Source organism: Marmota marmota, unplaced genomic scaffold, assembly GCF_001458135.2.
Source record: "Marmota marmota marmota unplaced genomic scaffold, marMar, whole genome shotgun sequence".
In the NCBI taxonomy this organism is placed as follows: Eukaryota; Metazoa; Chordata; class Mammalia; order Rodentia; family Sciuridae; genus Marmota; species Marmota marmota.
In genome coordinates, this window is record NW_026000000.1 from 12,859,844 (window position 1) to 12,882,706 (window position 22,863).

The 22,863-nt window shown below is 38.3% G+C and overlaps 1 long non-coding RNA gene across 2 annotated transcripts in view; it reads left to right on the top strand.

Moving 5' to 3' along the window:
• LOC125618044 overlaps positions 1 to 22,863 on the top strand; it is a 330,853-nt gene that overhangs the window by 278,869 nt on the left and 29,121 nt on the right. The window lies entirely within an intron of this gene.

The following is a 22,863-nucleotide window of genomic DNA, read 5'->3' on the forward strand; positions in this document are numbered from 1 at the left end:
GGTTAGGATTAGCTATAGGGTTAGATATAATTTTAGGGTTAGAGTTAGTTTGGGGGCTAATTTCTTTGATACTCTGCATGATTCAACTTTTACCTAGCCTAACTATGTTTGCCAAGCTTGGGCCTTCTAGATGCAACTGTTCGCTGTCAGGAACAGTTTGTATTTTCAGATTTCACTGCATTTTGACTTACATGGGTGAATGGAAATACAGCTGGAAATCCAATGATTTGTGCTTGCTTCTTGAAACTTCACACATTCAATCAGGTCTCAGTATGCATTGTCTTGTTTCTTTCTTGTTAGAATAGCCCTAAGCTGAAGCATGCAAAAACAACTTAATCTGAGAGCACTGTGTGAAAAAAAAAACAGGAAAATACATACTTACTGATATACCTAAACAATTTATGTTGTCAGATGTCTTTGATATGGCACAGGATTCTTATGTTTGCTGGTCCCACTATTCTCCACACTTTTTGGACCCTTAGTATCAACTGTTCTCTAAAGAATTTGGGGATAGTGTTAGGGTTATTGGTAGGTTTCGTGTTAGGGCTAGGGTTAAAACTAATGTTAGGGTTAAAGTTAGTTTTGGGCTAACTTCTATGATACTATTCATGATTTATCTTTTACCAAGCTTTACTATGCTCACCATGTTTGTACATTCTATGTGCAACTGTTCGCTGTCAGTATGGATTTTCATGTATCACTGCATTTTGACCTATGTGAGTGAATGAAAATCCAGCTGGAAATCAAACATCCAGCAGGATATCAAAAAGGGGTTGTGCTATCTGCTTGAAACTTTACACACTCAATCAGTTTTCCATCAGCATTATTAGTTTTTTTTCCCTTGTAGAAGAAGCCCAAAGCTGAAGCACACAAAAAGAAGTTTATCCAAGAGCACTCTATTAGAAACCAGGGAAATACCTCTGCCAATTCTTTGGTCAGATTTTCTTGATAATATGCAGGAATTCATCTCATTGCTAGCCCAATAGTCTCCCCAAGTTTGGGACGCCAAGGACAATGGTTCTCTAAACAGGTTATTGTTAGTGTCAGGGTTTGTGTTAGTTTTAGGGCTAGGTAATATCTTGAGTTATGGTTAGATTTAGTTTTTGTCTAGTTTCTTTGATACTGGGCAGGATTCATCTTTTACATAGCCTAACTATGCTCGCCAAGTTTGTACCTTCTATGTGCAAGTCTTCGCTGCCAGGAACAGTTTGTATTTTCAGGTATTACTGTATTTTGACCTATACAGGTGAATGGAAATTGAGCTGCAAATCACACAAGGTTTGTGCTTGCTGCATAGAACTTCACACACTCAATCAATTCTCAGTATGCATTGTCTTTTCTTTCTTGTTGAAGTAGTCCTAAGCTGAATCATGCAAAACCAACTTAATCTGTTAGCACTCTATGAATAACCAGGAAATTAAGCATTTACTGAAATACCTAACCAAATTATTTCATTAGATCTCTTTGATACTGCAAGGATTTATATGTTTGCTGTCTCCACTATGCTTCACACTTTTTAGACTCCTAGGTTCTATGGTTCTCTAAACAGATAGGGGATAATGTCAGCGTTAGGGTTAGGGTTGGGGTTAGAGGTAGGGTGAGAGCCAGTGTTAGGTTTACAGTTAGTTTGGGGCTAATTTTCTAGATACTGGGCAGGATTTTTCTTTTACCTAGCCTAACAATGTTTGACAATTTAGGATTTCTAGGTGCAACTGTTTGCTGTCAGGAACAGTTTGTATTTTCAGGTTTCACTGCATTTTGACCTATATGGGAAAATGGAAATCGAGCTGAAAACTGAACAGTGTTTGTGCTTGCTGCTTAAAACTTCACTCACTCAATCATGTCTCAGAATGTATTGTCTTGTTTTTTTTTTGAAGTTGGCCTTAGCTGAAGTATTCAAAAAGAACTTTATCCAAGAGCACTCTATGAAAAAACAGGAAAACACACATTTCCTGAAATACCTAACCAAATTATTTACTCAGATGTCTTTGAGAGTGCACAGGATTCATCAGTTTTCTGGCCCACTATGCCCCACACTTTTGGGATTCCTAAATCCACGGTTCTTTAAACAGTTTAGGGATAGGTTTAGTATTAAGATTCGGGTTAGGGCTATGTTTAGAGCTAGTGTTAGGGTTATAGTTAGTTTTGGGCAGATTTCTTTGATACTGGGGAGAATTCATCTTTTATGTAGCCTAACAATGCTAGCCATGTTTGGCCCTTCTAGGTGCAACTATTCCCTGACTGGAACAGTTTGTATTTTCAAGTATCACTGCATTATGACCTACATGGGTGAATGGAAATACAGATTGAAATCAAAGAGGGTTTATCCTAGATGCTTGAAACTTCACTCACTCAATCAGTTCTCTGTGAGCATTACCTGGTTTGTTTTTTGTAGAAGAAGCCCAAAGCTGAATCACAAAATATCAAGTTTATCCAAGAGCATGCTATAAGGAATGAGGGAAATACACAATTACTGAAATTTCTTTCCCAATTCTTTGGTCAGATTTCTTTGATTATTGCCAGAATTCATCTGTTTGCTTGCCCACAAAGCTCCCAATATTTTTAGACTCCAAGGATCAATGGTTCTCTAAACAGGTTAGGGTTAGTGGCAGAGTATGAGCTAGTTTTAGGGCTAGGATGAAATCTTGTGTTATGGTTAGAGCCAATTTTTGTCTAGTTTCTTTGACACTGGGCAGAGTTAGTCTTTTATCTATCCTAATTAGGCTCACCAAGTTTGGGTCTTGTAGGTGAAAGTGTTTGTTGTTTGGAACAGGTTGTATTTTCATGTTTCACTGCCTTTGGAACTATAGGAGTGAATGGAAATCGAGCCTGAATCAAACAGGGTTTTTTCTAGCTGCTTGAATCTTCACACACTCAATCAGTTCTCTGTGAGCATTGTCTGTTTCATTTCTTAGAGAAGAAGCCCAATGCTGAAGCACACAAAAACAAGTTTGTCCAAGAGCACTCTATAAGAAAACAGGGAAATAACAAGTTACTGAAATTCCTCCCGCAATTCTTTGGTCATATTTCCTTGATAATGCGCAGTAACTCATCTGTTTGCTAGCCTGATAGGCTCCTCAAGTTTGGGGCTCCAAGTATGGGTGGTCTCTAAAGAGGATAAGGTTAGTGTCAGGGTTTGTGTTAGTTTTAGGGCTGGGGTGACAGCTTGTGTTATGGTTAGAGTTAGTTTTGTCTAGTTTCTTTGATACTAGGCAGGATTCATTTTTTTTCCTAGCCTAACTATGCTTGCTAAGATTAGGCCTTCTATGTACAAGTGTTCACTGTCGGAAACAGTTTGTATTTTCTGGTTTCACTGAATTTTGACTTATAAGAGTGAATGGAAATTGAGCTGGAAATTGAACAGGGTTTGTGCTTGCTGCTTGAAACTTCACACACTCAATAAGGTCTCAGTATGCATTGTCTTGATTCTTTCTTGTTGAAGTAGCCCTAATCTGAAGCATGCAAAATCAACTTAGTCCGAGTGTACTGTATGAAAGAAAAAACAAAAACAGATATATACCCATTTACTGAAATACCTAACCAAATTATTTAGTCATATGTCTTTGATACTGCACAATATTCATCTATTTGCTGGCCCCACTATGCTCTACAATTTTGGGACTCCTTGGAACAATGGATCTCTACACAGTTCAGGGTTAGTGTTTGGGTTATGTTTAGGGTTAGGTCTCGGGTTATATCTAGTGTTACAGTTAGAGTTAGTTTTGGGCTAATTTCATTCATACTGGGTGGGATTTATCTTTTTCCTAGCCTAACTATGCTTGTCAAGTTTGGGCCTTCTAGGTGCAACACTTCGCTGTCAGGAACAGTTTGTATTTTTAGGTTTCATTATATTTGTAATTATATTGATGAATGGGATTTGAGCTTTAAATAAAACAGGGTTTGTGCTAGCTGCTTGAAACTTCACACACTCCATCAGTTCTGTGTGAGCATTGTATTCTTTGTTCCGTGTAGAAAAAAACACAAAGCTGATGCACAAAAATCAAGTTCATTGAAGAGCATTCTATTAGAAAACAGGGAAATACACAGTTACAGAAATTCCTCTCCTGTTCCTTTTGTCAGATTTCTTTGATTATGCATAGGAATTCATATGTTTGCTAGCCCACTAGGCTCCCAAAGTTTGAGACTTCAAAGATCAATGGTTCTCTAAACAGGTTAGGGTTAGTGTCTGGGTTTGTGTTAGTTTTAGGGGTAGGGTGACAGCATGTTTTATGGTTAGTTAGTTTTTTTTTGATTCTTTGATACTGGGAAGGATTTATCTTTTACCTAGCATATCTATGCTCGCCATTATTGAGCCTTCTTAGTGCAAGTGTTCTCTTATTTTCATGTTTCATTTTGACCTACACGGGTGAATGGAAATCGAGGTGGAAATCAAACAGGATTTGTGCTTGCTGCTTGAAACTTCACACATTCAATCATGCCTCAGTATGCATTTTCTTGTTTCTTTCTTGTTGAAGTAGCCCTAAGGTGAAGCATGCAAAATCAACTTAATCTGAGATCACTCTATGAAAATAAGAAAAATACCCATTTACTGAAACACCTAACCAAATTATTTAGTCAGATGTCTTTGATCCTGCACAGGATTCATCAGTTTGCTGGCCTCACTATGCTCCCCTTTTGGGATGCCACAAATAAATGGTTTCTAAACAGTTTTGGGATAGGGTTAGAATTGGGGATACTGTTAGGGCTAGGGTTATATCTAGTGTTAGGGTTAGAGTTAGATTGGGGCTACTTTCTTTGGTACCGGGCAGGATTCAGCTTTTATCTAGCCTAACTATGCTCCCTAAGTTTGTATCTTCCAAGTGTAACTGTTCGCTGTCAGGAACAGTTTGTATTTTCAGGTATCACTGCATTTTGACCCCTATGGGTGAATGAAATCCAGCAGGAAATGAAACATAGTTTGTGTTAGCTGCTTGAAAATTTACACACTGTATCAGTTCTCCATGAGCATTATCTGTTTTTTTCCTTGTACAAGAAGCCCAAAGCTGAAGCACACAAAAACAACTTTATCCAAGAGCACTCTATAATGAAAGAGGGAAAAACCCAGTTACTGAAATTCCTTTCATAATTCATTGTTAAGATTTATTTTATAATGGGCAGGAAGTCATCTCTTTGCTAGCCCACTGTGTCCCATCTTTAGGGACTCCAAGAATCAATGGTTCTCTAAACAGGTTAGGGTTAGTGTCAGGGTTTGTGTTAGTTTTAGGGCTCGGGAGAAATCTTGTGTTATGGTTACAGTTAGTGTTTTTTTGATACTGGCCTGGATTCAATATTTACCTATCCTAACTCTGCTTGCCAAGTTTGGGCCTTCTAGGTACCACTGTTCGCTGTCAGGGACAAATTTATCTTAAGGTATCACTGCTTTTTGACCTACATGGTGAGTGGAAATCCACCTGAAAATAAAACAGGGTTTGTGGTACCTGATAGAAACTTCATTCTCTCAATCAGTTCTCAATGAGCAATGTCTGGTTTGTTTCTTGTAGAAGAATCCCAAAGCTTAAGCACACAAATACAAGTTTATCCAAGAGCCATATATAAGAAAACAGGGATATACACAGTTACTGAAATTGCTCCCCCAATTTTTGTTCAGATTTCTATGATAAGGCACAGAAATTCTCCTGTTTGTTAGCCCGCTAATCTCCCCATGTTTGGGACTCCAAGGATCAATGGTTCTCTAAAGAGGTTAGGGTTAGTGTCAGGGTTTGTGTTAGTTTTAGGGCTAGGGCTACAAGCTTATGTTATGTTTAGAGTTAGTGTTTTCTAGTTTCTTTAAAGTGGGATAGATTCATCTTTTACATATCCTATCTATGCTTGCCAAGTTTGGGCCATCCAGGTTCAATTGTTCAATGTCAGGAACAGTTTGTATTTTCAGATATTACTACATTTTGTCCTATATGGGTGAATAGAAATCCAGCTAGAAATAGCATTTGTGCTTACTGATTGAAACTTCACTCACTCCATCAGGTCTGAATAAACATTGTTTGTTTGTTTCTTGTGGAAGTAGCCCTAAGCTGAAGCATGTGAAAACAACTTAATCCAAGAGCACTCTATGAAAAAACAGGAAAATACCCATTTACTTAAATACCTAACCAAATTATTTAGTCATATGTCTATAAATACTTTACAGGATTCATCTGTTTTCTGGCTCCACTATGCTCCACACTTTTGAGACTCCTAGAATCCTTGGTTCTCTAAACAATTTAGGGAGAAGGGTTAGTGTTAGGGATAGGGATTGAGCTAGTGTTAGGGTTAGAGTTAGTTTTGGGCTAATTTCTTTGATACTGGGCAGGATTCATCTTTTACCTAGCCTAACTATGCTCACAATGTTTGGGCCTTCTAGGTGCAACTGTTCACTGTCAAGAACAGTTTGTAATTTCAGGTATCACTGCATTTTGACCTTTATGGTTGAATGGAAATCCACCTGGAAATCAAACATGGTTTGTGCTACCTGGTTGAAAATTTACATACTCAATCCTTTCTTCATGAGCATTTCTGGTTTCTTTCTTGTAGAAGAGGCCCAAAGCTGACACACACAAAAACAAATTTATCTAAGAGCATTCTATAAGAAAACAGGGAAATACCCAGTTAATAAACTTTCTCCCCCAATTATTTGGTAAGATTTATTTGATAAGGCACAGGAATTCCTGTTTGCTAGCTTACTAGGCTCCCCATGTTGGGACTAAAAAAGAATTATGGTTCTCTGTACAATTTAGGGTTAGTGTCAGGGTTTGTGTTATTTTGATGGTTGGGTGACAGCTTGTGTTATGGTTAGAGTTGGTTTTTTCTAGAATATTTAATACTTGGAAGGATTCATGTTTTACCTAGCCTAACTATGCTCACCAAGTTTGGACCTTCTACGTGTAATTGTTTTCTGTCAGGATCATTTAATAGTTTCAGGTTTCACTGCATTTTGACCTGTATGGGTGAAGGAAAATTTAGCTGGAAATCAAACAGGGTTTTTGCTTGCTGCTTGAAACCTCAGACACTCAGTCAGGTCTCAGTATACATTGTCTTGTTTCTTCCTTGTTGAAATAGTCATATGCTGAAGCATGCAAAAACAACTTTTTCCAAGAGCACTCTATGAAAAAACAGAAAAAAAATACCCATTTACTGAAATAGCTAATCAAATTATGTAGTCAGTTTTCTTTGATACTGCAAAGGATTCATCTGTTTGCTGGCCCCACTATGTTCCACACTTTTGGAAATCCTAGGATCAACAGTTCTCTAAAGAGTTTTGGGATAGTGTTAGGGTTATGGTTAGGATTAGTCCTAGTGTTAGAACTAGTGTTAGGGTTAGAGTTAGTTTTAGGCTAATTTCTTTGGTACTGGGCATGATGCATCTTTTACCTAGAATAACTATGCTCCCCATCTTTGAGCCTTCTAGGTGTGAATGCTCGCTGTCAGGAACAGTTTGTATTTTCAGGTATCACTCTCTTTTGACCTATATGGGCGAATAGAAATACAGCTGAAAATCGAACAGAGTTTGTGCTTACTGCTTGAAACTTCAAACAATCAATCAGGTCTCAGAATGCAGTGTCTTGTTTCTTTCTTGTTAAAGTATCCCTAAGCTGAAGCATGCAAAAAGAACTTAATCCAAGAGTACTCTAAGAAAAAATAGGAAAATACACATTTACTGAAATACAAAACCAAATTATTTAGTCACATATCTTTGATACTGCACAGGATTCATCGGTTTGCTGGTCCCAATATGCTCCACAATTTTGTGACTCCTAGAATCACAGGTTCTCTAAGCAGGTTAGGGATACTGTTAGGGATAGGATTATGGTTAGGGTTAAGGTTTGGGTTAGAGTTAGTTTGGGGCTAATTTCTTTGATACTGGGCAGGATTCATCTTTAACCTATCCTAACTGTGGTTGCCAAGTTTGGGCCATTTATGTGCAAGTGTTCACTGTCAGGAACAGTTTGTATTTTCAGGTTTTACTGCATTTTGACCTATATGGGTGAATGGAAATCGAGCTGGAAATCCAATAGAGTTTGTGCTTGATGTTTGAAACTACAGATGCTCAATCAGGTCTCAGAATGCATTGTCTTGATTCTTTCTTGTTGAAATAGCAAAGAGCTGAAGCATTCAAAAATAACTTAATCTGAGAACACTCTATGAAAAAAGAGGAAAATACCAATTTACTGAAATACCTAACCAAATTATTTAGACATAGGTCTTTGATACTGCACATGATTCATCTTTTTGCTGGCCCCACTCTGTTCCTCACTTTTGGGACTCATATGATAAATGGTTCTCTAAACAGTTTAGGGAGAGGGTTAGGGTTAGGGTTAGGGTTAGGACAAGGATTAGAGCTAGTGTTGGGGTTGAGTTAGTTTTCGGCTAATTCTTTGATACTAGGCAGGATTCATCTTTACCTAGCCTGAGTATGCTCACCACATTTGGGCCTTCTAAATGCAATTGTTTGCTGTCAGAAACAGTTTCTATTTTTAGATATTACTACATTTTTACCTATATGGGTGAATGGATATCCAGCTGGAAATCAAAGAGGGTGTGTGGTAGCTGCTTGATGCTTCACACACACACATTAAGTTCTCCATAAGCATTTTCTGGTTTGCTTCTTGTAGAGGAGGCCCAAAGCTGAAGCACACAAAAACAAGTTTATCCAAGAGCACTCTATAAAAAACAGGGAAATACCCAGTTACTGAAATTCCTACTCCAATTCTTTGGTCAATTTCTTTAATAATGCACAGGAATATAATTGTTTGCTAGCCAACTAGTCTTCCCAAGAGTAAGACTCCAAGTATCAAATGTTCTCTAAACAGGTAAGTGTTAGTGTCAGGGTTGGTGTTAGTTTTAGGGCTATGGTGAAAATCTTGTGTTATGGTTAGTGTTAGATTGGACTAGTTGCTTTGGTACTCAGCAGGAATCATCTTCTAACTATTCTTGCCAAGTTTGGACCTTCTAGGTGCAAGTGTTCACTGTCAGGAACAGTTTCTGCATTCAGGCTTCACTGCATTATGACCTATACGGGTGAATGGAGATCAGCTTGAAATCGAACAGGGTTTGTCCTTGCTGATGGAATTTCACACACTCAATCAGGTCTCTGAATCCATTGTCTACACTCTTTCTTGTTGAAGTAGCAAAGAGTTGTAGCATGCAAAAATAACTTAATCCAAGAGCACTCTATGAATAAAAGAGGAAAATACACATTTACTGAAATACCTAACCAAAACATTTAGTCAGATATCTTTGACACAGCACAGGATTCATCTATTTGCTGGCCCCACTCTGCTCCACGCTTGTGGGACTCCTAGGATCAATTGTTTTCAAAGCAGTTTAGGGATAGTGTTAGGGTTAGTGCTAGGGTTAGATCGAGTGTTAGGTTTAGAGTTAGTTTGGGGTTAATTTCTTTGATACTCGCAGGATTCAACTTTTACAGAGCCTTAGTATGCTTGCCAAGTTTGGGCCTTCTTGGTGCAACTGTTCACTGTCAGGAATAGTTCGTATTTTCATGTATCACTGCATTTTGAACTATTTGGGTGAATGGAAATCCACCTGGAAATCAAACAGAGTTTGTGCTATCTGCTTGAAACTTCACACACTCAATCAGTTCTCATGAGCATTGTCTGGTTTTTTTCTTCTTAAAATTCCCTAAGCTGAAGAACACTAAAACAAGTTTATGGAAGATCACTATATAATAAAACTGAGAAATACCCCATTACTGAAATTCCTTCTCCAATTGTTTGGTCACAATTCTTTGATAAGGCACAGGAATTCTTCTGTTTTCTAGCCCACTAGTCTCCCCAATTTGGGACTCGAAGGATCAGTGGTTCTCTAAAGATGTTATGGTTAGTGTCAGTGTTTGTGTTAGTTTTAGGGCTAGGGTGACAGCTTGTGTTATGGTTAGAGTTAGTTTGTGTCTATTTTATTTGATACTGGGCAGGATTCATCTTTTACCTATGCTAACTATGCTTTCCAAGTTTGGGCCATCTAGGTGCAAGTGTTCTCTGTCAGGAACAGTTTGTATTTTCAGATTTCGCTGCATTATGACTTTTTGGATGAATGAAAATTGAGCTGGAAATTGAACAGGGTTTGTGCTTGCGACTTGAAACTTTACACACTCAATCAGGTCTCAGCATAACTTCTCTTGTCTTGTTATTGTTGAAGTAGTCCTATTCTGAAGCATGCAAATACAACTTAATCAGAGAACTCTTTAGGAAAAACAGGAAAATACCCATTTACCAAAATACTAACCAAAATTTTTAGTCAGATATCTTTGATACTTCACTGGATTCATCTGTTTGCTGGCCCCACTATGTTCCACATTTGGGACTCTAGGATCAATATTTCTCTGAGCAGTTTAGGGATAGGGTTTGGGTTAGGGCTAGCATTAGAGCTTGTGTTAGGGTTAGAGTAAGTTTTGGGATAATTTCTTTGACACTGGGGAGGCTTCATCTGTCCCTAGCCTAACTATGCTCACCACATTTGGGCCTTCTAGATACCACTGTTCACTGTCATGAACAGTTTGTATTTTCAGGTATCAATGCATTTTAACCTATATGGATGAATAAAATTCCAGCTGGAAATGAAACAGTGTTTGTGGTAGCTGCTTGATACTTCATCCACACTCATTAAGTTCTTCCATAAGCATTGCCTGGTTTGCTTCTTGTAGAGGAGGCCCAAAGCTGAAGCACACAAAAACAAGTTTATCCAAGAGCACAAGAAAACAGGGAAATACCCAGTTACTGAATTACCTCCCTCAATTCTTTTGTCAATTTCTTTGATAATATGCAGGAATTTAACTCTTTGCTTGCCCACTAGCCTCCCCAAGATTAGGATTCCAAGAATCAAAAGTTCTCTAAACAGGTAAGGGTTAGTGTCAGGGTTTGTGTTAGTTTTAGGGCTAGGGTGAAAATCTTGTGTTATGTTTAGTGTTAATATTTGTCTAGTTGCTTTGATCCTCAGCAGGCATCTTCTTCTACCCATCGTTAATATGCTCTCCAAATTTGGGCCTTCTAGGTGCAAGTGTTCACTGTCAGGAACAGTTTGTATTTTCAGGTTTCACTGCATTATGACCTGTACAGGTGAATGGAGATCAACTGGAAGTCGAACAATGTTTGTGCTTGCTGCTTGAAATTTCACACACTCAATCAGGTCTCAGAATGCATTGTCTTGACTCTTTCTTGTTGAAGTAGCAAACAGCTGAAGCATGCAAAAGTAATTTAATCTGAGAGCACTCTATGAAAAAAGAGAGGAAAATACACATTTACTGAAACACCTAACCAAATCATTTAGTCAGATGTCTTTAATACAGCACAGGATTCATCTGTTTGCTGGCCCCACTCAGCTCCACACTTTTTGGACTTCTCCGATCAACAGTTCTCTAAAGAGTTTAGGGATAGTGTTAGGTTTTGGGTTATGGTTAGTGTTAGGGATAGTTCGAGTGTTAGGGTTAGAGTTAGTTTGTGTTCTATTTCTTTGGTACTGGACAGGATTCAACTTTTAAGGAGCCTAAGAATTCTCGCCAAGTTTGGGCCTTCTTAGTGCAAGTGTTCACTGTCAGGAACAGTTTGTATTTTCAGGTATCACTGCATTTTGACATATTTGGGTGAATGGAAATCCATCTGGAAATCAAACATGGCTTTAGCTAGCTGCTTGTAACTTCCCACACTCAATCACTTTTCCGTGAACATTGTCTGCTTTGTTTCTTCTACAAAAAGCCCTAAGCTGAAGCACACAAAAACAAGTTTATCCAAGAGCAGTCTATAAGAAAACAGGGAAATACCCAGTTACTGAAATTCCTCCCCCAGATCTTGGGTCAACTTCTTTGATAATGTGCAGGAATATAACTGTTTGCTAGCCAACTAGGCTCCCCAACATTTGGACTCCAAGTATCAAATGTTTTCTAAACAGGTAAGGGTTAGTGTCAGGTTTGTGTTAGTTTTAGTTGTAAGGTAAAATTCTTGTGTTAGGGTTAGTGTTAGTATTTGTCTAATTACTTTGATACTCAGCAGAAATCATCTTTTACCCATCCTAACTATGCTCACCAAGTGTGGGCCTTCTAGGTGCAAGTATTCACTGTCAGGAACAGTTTGTATTTTCAGGTTTCACTGCATTATGACCTACATGGGTAAATGGAGAAGGTGGAAATCGTACAGGGTTTGTGCTTGCTGCTTGAAATTTCACACACTCAAACAGGTCTCAGATTCTTTCTTGTTGAAGGAGCAAAGAGTTGAAGCATGCAAAAATAATTTAATCTGAGAGCAGTCTACAAAAAAGGAGGAAAATACATAGTTACTGAAATACCTAACAAAATCATTTAGTCAGATATGTTTGACACAGCACAGGATTCATCTATTTGATGGCCCCACTCTGCTCCACACTTTTGGGACTCCTAGAATCAATTGTTCTCTAGACATTTTAGGGATAGTGTTAGGTTTAGTGTTAGTTGTAGAGCTAGGGTTATATCGAGTGTTAGGGTTAGAGTTAGTTTGATGTCAATTTCTTTGACACTTGCAGGATTCAACTTTTACTGATCCTAAGTATGCTCGCCATATTTGGGCCTTCTTGGTGCAACTGTTCACTGTCAGGAACAGTTTGTATTTTCAGGTATCACTGCATTTTGAACTATCTGGGTGAATGGAAATCCACCTGGAAATCAAACACAGTTTGATCTATCTGCTTGAAACTTCACATACTCAATCAGTTCTCTGTGAACATTGTCTGGTTTGTTTCATCTCGAAAAGGCCCTAAGCTGAAGAACACAAAACAAGTTTATCCAAGGTCATTCTATAAGAAAACTGAGAAATACCCTGTTACTGAAATTCCTTCTCCAATTGTTTGGTTAGAATTCTTCCATAAGTCACAGGGATTCTTCTATTTACTAGCCAATTAGTCTCCTCAATTTCAGACCTGAAGAATCAGTGGTTCTCTAAAGAAGGTAGGGTTAGTGTCAGTGTTTGTGTTAGTTTTAGGGCTAGGGTGACAGCTTGTGTTATGGTTAGAGTTGGTTTGTGTCTATTTTATTTGATACTGGGCAGGATTCATCTTTTACCTATACTAACTATGCTTTCCAAGTTTGGGCCATCTAGGTGCAATTGTTCTCTGTCAGGAACAGTTTGTATTTTCAGGTTTCACTGCATTATGACCTATATGGGTGAATGTAGAAGCTGGAAATTGAACAGGGTTTGTGTTTGTGGTTTGAAACTTTACACACTCAATCAGGTCTCAGTATAACTTGTCTTGTTTCTTTATTGTTGAAGTAGTCCTATTCTGAAGCATGCAAATACAACGTAAATGGAGAACTCTTTATGAGAAAACAGGAAAATACCCATTTACCGAAATACTAACCAAAATTTTTAGTCAGATATCTTTGATACTTCACTGTATTCATCTGTTTGCTGGCCCCACTATGCTCCACATTCAGGACTCTACGATCAATATTTCTCTGTTCTATTTAGGCATAGGGTTTGGGTTAAGGCTAGCTTTAGAGCTTGTGTTAGGGTTAGAGTAAGGTTTGGGCTAATTTCTTTGCTACTGGACAGGTTTCATCTTTCCCTAGCCTAACGATGCTCGCCACATTTGGGCCTTCTAGGTGCAACTGTTCGCTGTTATGAACAGTTTGCATTTTCAGGTATCACTGCATTTTCACTGATATGGATGAATAAAAATCCAGCTGGACATCAAACAAGGTTTGTGGTAGCTGCTTGATACTTCACCCACACTCATTATGTTCTTCGTAAGCATCTTCTGGTTTGCTTCTTGTAGAGCAGGCCCAAGGTTAGAGCACACAAAAACAAGTTTATCCAAGAGCATTCTATAAGAAAACAGGGAAATACCCAGTTACTGAATTACCTCCCCCAATTCTTTGGTCAATTTGTTTGATTATATGCATGAATTTAACTGTTTGCTAACCCACTAGGCTCCCCAGTATTTGAACTCCAAGTATCAAATGTTCTCTAAACAGGTAAGGGTTAGTGTCAGGGTCTGTGTTAGTTTCAGGGCTAAGGTGAAAAATTTGTATTATGGTTAGTGCTAGTTTTTGTCTAGTTTCTCTGATACTCAGCAGGGATCATCTTTTACCCATCCTAACTATGCTCACCAAGTTAGGGCCTTCTAGGTGCAAGTGGTCACTGTCAGGAAGAGTTTGTGTTTTCAGGTATGACTGCATTATGACATATGCTGGTGAATGGAGATAAGCTGGAAATTGAACAGGGTTTGTGCTTGCTGCTTAAAATTTCACACACTCAATCAGGTCTCAGAATGCATTGTCTTGACTCTTTCTTGTTGAAGTAGCAAACAGCTGAAGCATGCAAAATTAATTTAATCTGAGAGCACACTATGAACAAAAGAGGAAAATACATATTTATTGAAATACCTAACCAAATCATTTAGTCAAATGTCTTTGATACAGCACAGGGTTAGTCTGTGTTATGGCCCCACTCTCCTCTACACTTTTAGGAGTCCTAGGATCAACTGATCTCTAAACAGTTTAGGGATAGTGTTTTGTTTAGGGTTAGGGTTATTGCTAGGGTTAGTTCGAGTGTTAGGTTTAGAGTTCGTTTGGGGTCAATTTCTTTGACAGTGGGCAGGATACTGCGCTAAGTGTGCTGGCCATGTTTGGACCTTGTAGGTGCAACTTTTCACTGTCAGCAGAAGTTTGTATTTTCAGGTATCATGGCATTTTGACCTATTTGGGTATATGGGAATCCACCTGAAAATCAAACATGATTTGAGCTATCTGTTTGAAACTTCACACACTCAGGTCTTTGTGAGCATTGTCTGGTTTGTTTCTTGTAAAAGAGGCCCAAAGGTAAATTATAAAAAAACGAAGTTTATCCAAGAAGTACTGTATATAAAAAAGGAAAATACCCAGTTACTGAAATTTATCCCCCAATTTTTTGGTCATATTTCTTTGATATGGTGCAGGAATTCATCTGTTTGATAGCCCACTATCTCCCCAAGTTTGGGACTCCTAGGTTTAATGGTTCTCTAAACAGGTTAGGGTGAGTGTCAGGGTTTGTGTTAAGTTTTAGGGACAGGGTTACAAGCTTGTGTTATGGTTAGAGTTAGTTTTTATCTAGTTTCTTTGATACTAGTAAGGATTCATATTTTAACCATCCCAAGTAAACTTGCTAAGTTTTGGGGCATCTATGTGCAAGTGTTCATTGTCAGGAACAGTTTGTATTTTCAGGTTTCACTGCATTTTGACCTATATGGGTGAATGGAATTTGACCTGGAAATTGAACAAGGTTTGTGCTTGCTTCTTGAAGCTTCACACACTCAATCAGGTCTCAGAATGCATTGTCTTGTCTCTTTCTTGTTGAAGTAGCCCTAAGGTGAAGCAATGAAAAATAACTTATTCCAAGAGCACTCTATGAAAAAACAGGAAAATACCCTTTACTAAATACCTAACCAAATTATTTATTCAGATGTCTTGGATACTGCACAACATTCATCTGTTTGATAGTTCTACTCTGGTCCACACTTTTTGGACTCTTAGGATCAACAGTTGTCTAAAGAGTTTAGGGATAGGGTTTGGGTTAGGGTTAGGGTTTGGTCTATGGTTATACCCAGTGTTAAGTTTAGAGTTACTTTTGGGCCAATTTTGTTGATGCTTGGCAGGATTCCACTCTTCCCTAATGTAACTATGCTCGCCAAGTTTGGGCCTTCTATGTGCAAGTGTTCCCTGTCAGGAACAGTTTGTATTTTCAGGTATCACTGTGTTTTGACCTATATGGGTGAATGGAAATCTAGATGGAAATCAAAGAGAGTTTTTGCTAGCTGGTTGTAACTGCACACACTCAATCAATTCTCTGTGAGCATTGTCTGGTTTTTTTTTTTTTTGTTTCTTGTAGAAGAAGCCCAAAGCTGAAGCACACAAAAACAGGTTTATCCAGGAGCACTCTATAAGAAAGCAGGGAAATACCGAGTTACTTAAATTCCTCCCCTAATTGTTTGGTTAGATTTTTTTTGATAAAATGCCAGAAATCATCTGTTTGCTAACCCACTGTGCCCCCAATTTGGGACTTCAAGGATCATGTTTCTCTAAACAGATTATGGTTATGACAGGGTTTGTGTAAGATTTAGGCCTTGGGTGACAGTTTGTGTTATGGTTTAGAGTTAGTGTTTTTCTAATTTTTTTGATAATGGGTAAAAATCATTTTCTACCTAGCCTGACTATGCTCACCAATTTTGGGCCTTCTAGATGCAAGTGTTCACTGTCAGGAAGAGTTTGTATTTTTAGGTTTCACTGCATTTTTACCTATATGTGTCAGAAAAATCCAGTTGGAATTCGCACAGGCTTTGTGTTGCTGCTTAAAACTTCACACATTCAATCAGGTCTCGGAATGCATTGTCTTGTTTCTTTCTTATTGAAATAGACCTAAGCTGAAGCATGCAAAACAGTTTAATACAAGAACACTCTATGAAAAAAAAACAGAATAATACATATTTACTGAAATACCTAACCAAATTATTTAGTCAGATGTCTTTGATACTGCTCTAGATTCATCTCTTTCCTGGCCTGACTCTGTTCCACACTTTTGGGAATCCTAGGATCAACAGTTCTCTAAACGGTTTAGAGATAGTGTTAGGTTTAGGGTTAGGGTTAGTGCTAGGGTTACATCCAGTGTTAGGGTTAGAGTTAGTTTTGGGTCAATTTTGTTGATACTGGGCAGGATTAAACTATTACTGAGCTTAAGTATGCTTGCCAAGTTTGGGCCTTCTAGGTGCAACTGTTTGTTGTCAGGAACAGTTTGTGTTTTCTGGTATCACTGTATTTTGACCTACATGGGTTAATGGAAATCGTGCTGGAAATCAAAGAGACTTTGTGGTAGCTGCTTAAAACTTCACACACAAAATCTGTACTCTGTGCACATTGTCTGGCTTGTTTCTTGAAGTAGAGGCCCAAAGCTGAAGCACACAAAAACAAGTTTATCCAGGAGCACTCTATTAGAAAACAGGGAAATACCCAGTTACTGAAATTCTTCCCCCAATTGTTTGGTCAGATTTCTTTGATAAGGTGCAGGAATTAATCTGTTTTCTAGCTCAATGTTTACCCAAGTTGAGGACTCCAACTGTCAATGGTTCTCTAAACAAGTTAGGGTTTGTGTCAGGGTTTGAGTTAGTTTTAGGGCTAAGGTTAGAAGCTTGTGTTATGGTTAGAGTTAGTTTTTTTCCCTAGTTTTTCTGATACCTGTCAGGATTCATGTTTTACCTCTCGTAACTATTTTCACCAAATTTGGGCCATCTAGGTGCTCGTGTTCCCCGTCAGGAAAAATTTGTATTTTCAGGTTTCCCTGCATTTTTACCTATTGGGGTTATGGAAACAGAGCTGAAAATCAAACAGGGTTTGTGCTTGCTGCTTGAAACTTTACACACTTAATGAGGTCTCAGAATTCATTGTCTTGTTTCTTCCTTGTTGAAGTAACCTTAAGGTGATTTATGCAAAAACAACTTAATCCTATAACACTCTATGAAAAAACAGGAAAATACCCATTTACTCAAATACCTAACCAAATTATTTAGTAAGATGTCTTTGAGAGTGCACAGGATTCATCTTTCTGCTAGCCCCCCTCTGCTCCACACTTTTGGGAGTAATAGGATCAATGGTTCTCTAAACAGTTTATGGATAGTGTTAGGGTTAAGGTTAAGGGTAGGGCTGGTGTTAGATCTAGGATTAAGATTCTAGTTTATTTTTTTGCCAAAAAAAAAAAAAAAACCAAACAGAACAAATACTGAGCAGGATTCAGCTTTTACCTAGCCTAACTCTGCTTGCCAAGTTTGGGCCTTCTAGGTACAACTGTTCGCTGTCAGGAACAGTTTGTATTTTCAGGGTTCACTGTATTTTGATGTGTATGGGTTAATGGAAATCCTGCTGGAAATCAAAGAGGGTTTGTGATAGCTGTTTGAAACTTCAAACAGTCAATCAGTTGTCTGTGTACATTTTTGGTTTGTTTCTTGTAGTAGAGGCCCAAAGCTGAAGCACACAAAAACAAGTTTATCCAGGAGCACTCTATAAAAAATCAGAGAAATACCCATTTACTGAAATTCCTCCTGTAATTGTTTGGTCAGATTTCTTTGATAGGTGCAGAATTTATTCCATTAGATATCCCACTATTCTCCCCAATTTGGGACTCCAAGTATCATTGATTCTCTATACAGGTTAAGGTTAATGTCAGTGTTTGTGTTTGTTTTAGGGTACGGTGAAAAACTTGTGTTACAGTTAGAGTTAGTTTTTGTCTAGTTTCTTTGATATTGGGCAGGATTCATATTTTACTTATCCTAACTGTGCTCCCCAATTTTGGGCATTCTTGGTGCAATTGTTCCCTGTCAGAAACAGTTTGTATTTTCAGGTTTCACTTCATTATGACCCATGTAGGTGAATGGAAATCGAGCTGGAATATGAACAGGATTTGTGTTTGCTGCTTGAAACTTCACACACTCAATTAGGTCTCAGAATGCATTGTCTTGTTTCTTGTAGAAGAGGCTGAAAGGTGAAGTACAGAAAAACGAGTTTATCCAAGAGCACTGTATAAGAAAACAGAAAAATTCCCAGTTATGTAAATTCTTCCCCAATTATTTGGTGAGATTTCTTTGATAGGCACAGAAATTCACTTGTTTGCTAGCCTACTAGTCTCCCCAATTTGGGACTCCCAGGATCAATGGTTCTGTAAATATGTTAGGGTTAGTTTCAGGGTTTGTGTTAGTTTTAGGGCTAGACTGACAAGCTTGTGTTATGGTTAGAGTTAGTTTTTGTCTACTTTGTTTGATATTGGGCAGGATTCATCTGTTACATATCCTAACTATGCTCGCAAAGTTTGAGCCATCTAGGGGCAAGTATTTGCTGTCAGGAACAGTTTGTATTTTCAGGTTTCACTGCATTATGACCTATACAGGTGAATCGAAATCGAGCTCAAAATCAAAGAGGGTTTGTAGTTTCTGCTTTAAATTTCACACACTCAATTAGGTCTCAGAATGCATTGTCTTGTTTCTTTCTTGTTGAAATAGCCCTAACCTGAAGCATGCAAAAACAACTTAATCCAAGCACACTCTAAGATAAAACAGGAAAATACCCATTTACTATAAGACCTAACCAAATTATCGAGTAATATGTCTTTGATTCTGCACAGGATTCATTTGATTGCTGGCTTCAATATGCTCCACACTTTTGGGACTCCTAGGATCAATGGTTCTCTAAAAAGTTTAGGGATACTGTTTGGGTTAGAGTTAGAGTTAGGGCTAGAGTTAGAGCTAGTGTTAGGTTTAGAGTTAGTTTTGGGCCAATTGTTTTTGATGCTGGGCAGGATTCAACTTGTACCTACCCTAACTATGTTCACCAAGTTTGGGTCTTCTAGGTCCTACTATTCACTGTCAGGAACAGTTTTGTTTTCAGGTATCACTGCATTTTGACCTACATGGGAGAATGAAAATTCTCTTGGAAATCAAACAAGGTTTTTGCTACCTGCTTGAAACTTCACACCATCAATAAGTTCTTTGTCACCATTCTCTGGTTCGTTTCTTGTAGAAGTGGCCCAAAGCTGAAACATAAAAAAACCAAGTTTATCCAAGAGCACTCTATATGAAAAGAGAAAAATATCTAATTACTGAAATACCTCCCCAAACTATTTGGTCAGATTTCTTTGATAAGGTGTCAGAATTCATCTGTTTGCTAGTCCATAGTTTACCCATGTTTTGGACTCCTAGGGTCAATGATTCCCTAAACAGTTTAGAGTTAGTGTCAGGGTTTGTGTTAGTTTTAGGGCTAAGATTACAAGCTTGTGTTATGGTTAGAGTTAGTTTTGGTATACTTTGTTTAATACCTGGAGGGATTCATCTTTTACCACTTCTAACTATGCTCACCAAGTTTGGGCCATTTAGGTGCAAGTGTTTGCTGTCAGGAACAGTTTGTATTTTCAGGTTTCATTGCATTTTGACCTATACTGGTGATGGCAATCTATCTGGAAATCTAACAGGGTTTGTGTTTGCTGCTTTAAACTTCACACTCTCAATGAGTTCTCAGAAAGCATTGTCTTGTTTCTTCATTGTTGAATTAACTTTAAGCTAAAGTTAATTAAAAAAATATCTGAGAACACTCTATGAAAAAACAGGAAAATAGCCATTTACTGAAATTCCTAACCAAATTATTTAGTCAGATATCTTTGATACTTCAGAAAATTCATCTGTTTGCTGGCCCCACTATGCTCCACATTTTTGGGACTCTTCGGATCAATGGTTCTCTAAAGAGTATAGGGATAGGGTTAGTGTTAGGGTTAGTGTTAGGGATAGGGTCAGGGATAGTTTTTGTGTTAGGATAAGAGTTAGCTTTGGGATAATTTGTTTGATACTGGGAAGGTTTCATATTTCACTATCCCAATTGTGCTTGCCAAATTTGGGCCTTCTAGGTACAACTGTTAGCTGTCAGGAACAGTTTGTATGTTCAGGTATCACTGCATTTTGACCTATATGGGTGAAAAGGATTCTAGCAGGAAATCAAACAGTGTTTTTTGCTAAGCTGCTTAAAAATTTACATCTCAATCTGTTATCTATTAGCATGGTCTGGTTTGTTTCTTGTAGAATAGGCCCAAACCTGAAGCACAGAAAAAGAAATTTATTCAAGAAAACTCTATAAGAAAACAGGAAAATACACAGTTACTGAAGTTCCACCCAATTGTATAGTCATATTTCTTTGATAAGGCATCAGGAATTTTTCTTTTTTTGTAGCGCACTAGGTTCCCTACGTTTGGGACTCCAAGTATAAATGGTTCTCTAAACAGGTTAGGACTAGTGTCAGGGTTTGTGTTAGATTTAGGGCTAAGGTTAAAAGCTTGTGTTATGATTAGAGTTAATTGTTGTCTAGTTTCTTTGATACTGGGCAGAATTGGTCTTCTACTGATTCTAACTATGCTTTTCAAATTTGGGCCACCTAGGGGCAAGTGTTCGCTGTCAGGAACAATTTTATATTCAGGTTTCACTGCATTTTGATCTATAAGTGTGATGGAAATCAAGCTGGAAATCGAACAAGGTTTGTGCTTGCTGCTTGAAACTTCAAATACTCAATCAGGCTTCAGAATGGTTTGCATTGATTCTTTCTTCTTGAAACAGCAAAGACGTGAAGCATGCAAAAATAACTTTATCTGAACACTCTCTGAAAAAACAGGAAAATACACAATTACTGAAATACCTATCCAAATTATTTAATCAGATGTCTTTGATACTGCAGAGCATTCATCTGTTTGCTCTCCCCACTAAGCACCATACTTTTGGGACTCCAGTGATTAACTGTTCTCTAAACAGTTTATGTATAATTTTAGGGTTAGGGTTAGGGTTAGTGCTAGGGATAGAGCTAGAGTTAGGGTTAGAGTTAGTTTTGGGCCAATTTCTTTGATACTTGGAAGGACTCAAATTGTTCCTAGCCTAATTATGCTCAGCACATTTGGGCATTCTAGGTGCAACTGTTCTCTGTCAGGAACAGTTTTTCATTTTCTGGTATCACTGCATTTTGAACTATAAGAGTGAATGGATATCCAGCTGGAAATCAAACAGGGTTTGTGATAGCTGCTTGAAAATTCACACACTCAGTCTGTTCTCTGTGAGCATTGTCTGCTTTGTTTCTTGTAGAAGAGGCCCAAAGCTGAAGCACACAAAAAGAAGTTTATCCAAGAGCACTGTATAAAAAACAGGGAATTACCCAGTTTCTAAAATTATACCCTCAATTTATTGGTCAGATTTCTTTGATAAGGCACAGAAATTCATCTGTTTGTTAGTGCATTAGGCTCCCCAAGTTTGGGACTCCAAGTATCAATGATTCTCTAAACAGGTTATGGTTAGTGTCAGGGTATGTTTTAGTTTTAGGGCTAATGTTACAATCATGTGTTATGGTTACAGTTGGTTTTTGTCTAGTTTCTTTGATACTGGGCAGGATTCCTATTTTACCTGTCCTAACCATGATTGCCAAATTTGGGACCTCTAGGTGCAAGTGTTCACTTTCCAGAAGAGTGTGTATTTTCAGGTATCACTACATTTTGACCTATATGGGTGATAAAAACCCAGTTAGAAATCAAACATTGTTTGTGATTGATGCTTGAAACTTCAAAAACACAATCAGGTCTCAGATTGCATTGTCGTGATTCTGTCTTGATGAAGTAGCAAAGAGCTGAAGCATGCAAAAACAACTTAATCCGAGAACACTCTATGAAAAAAAAATGAAAATACCCATTAACTAAAATTCCTCACCAAATTATTTAGTTAGATATCTTTGATGCTTCACAGAATTCATTTGTTTGCTGGCTTCACTATGCTCCACACTTTGGGGATGTAGCGCCCCCTTGCCCGCAAGGAAGACGCAACACTCAGGAATCTTCTTTCAGCAGTTTATTCAGGCCCCTGACAGTTCTTCTCCTCAGTTCTCTTTCTCTTCAGTTCTCTTTCTCGGATGCCCCTCCCAGCCTTAATAAAGCATCTCAAGCCCCAATGCAAAGCAGCCACGTGGAGCTTTCTCATAGAGTGATGAAAAGTCATGTGCCAACTCTCCCAAACAAGGAGTTGTTTATCACAGACCACAGCAGAGCCAGCGCCATCTTGTAATGGCGACCATAATTTGCATAAACGGCAGAAACGGCTCACCACAGTTCCCCCTTTTTGTTTTCTTAAAACAATACAGGCGAGAGTAGAGGTCCTATCCCACTGTGCAGAAGTGGCTGCAATGTATGGTTCAGTCCTAAGGAGGGCCCTTCCCTAGACCTGGTCCCATATCAGCCGACGCCTTTTTTCGTGGGGCGGGGAGTGAACGCGTCTAACCCGCATGCAATAGGACATGCTCTCCTTGAGGTCCACGTCAAGGATCACTCAAGTGCAGTGCTTGGCCTCGCATCCTGTATC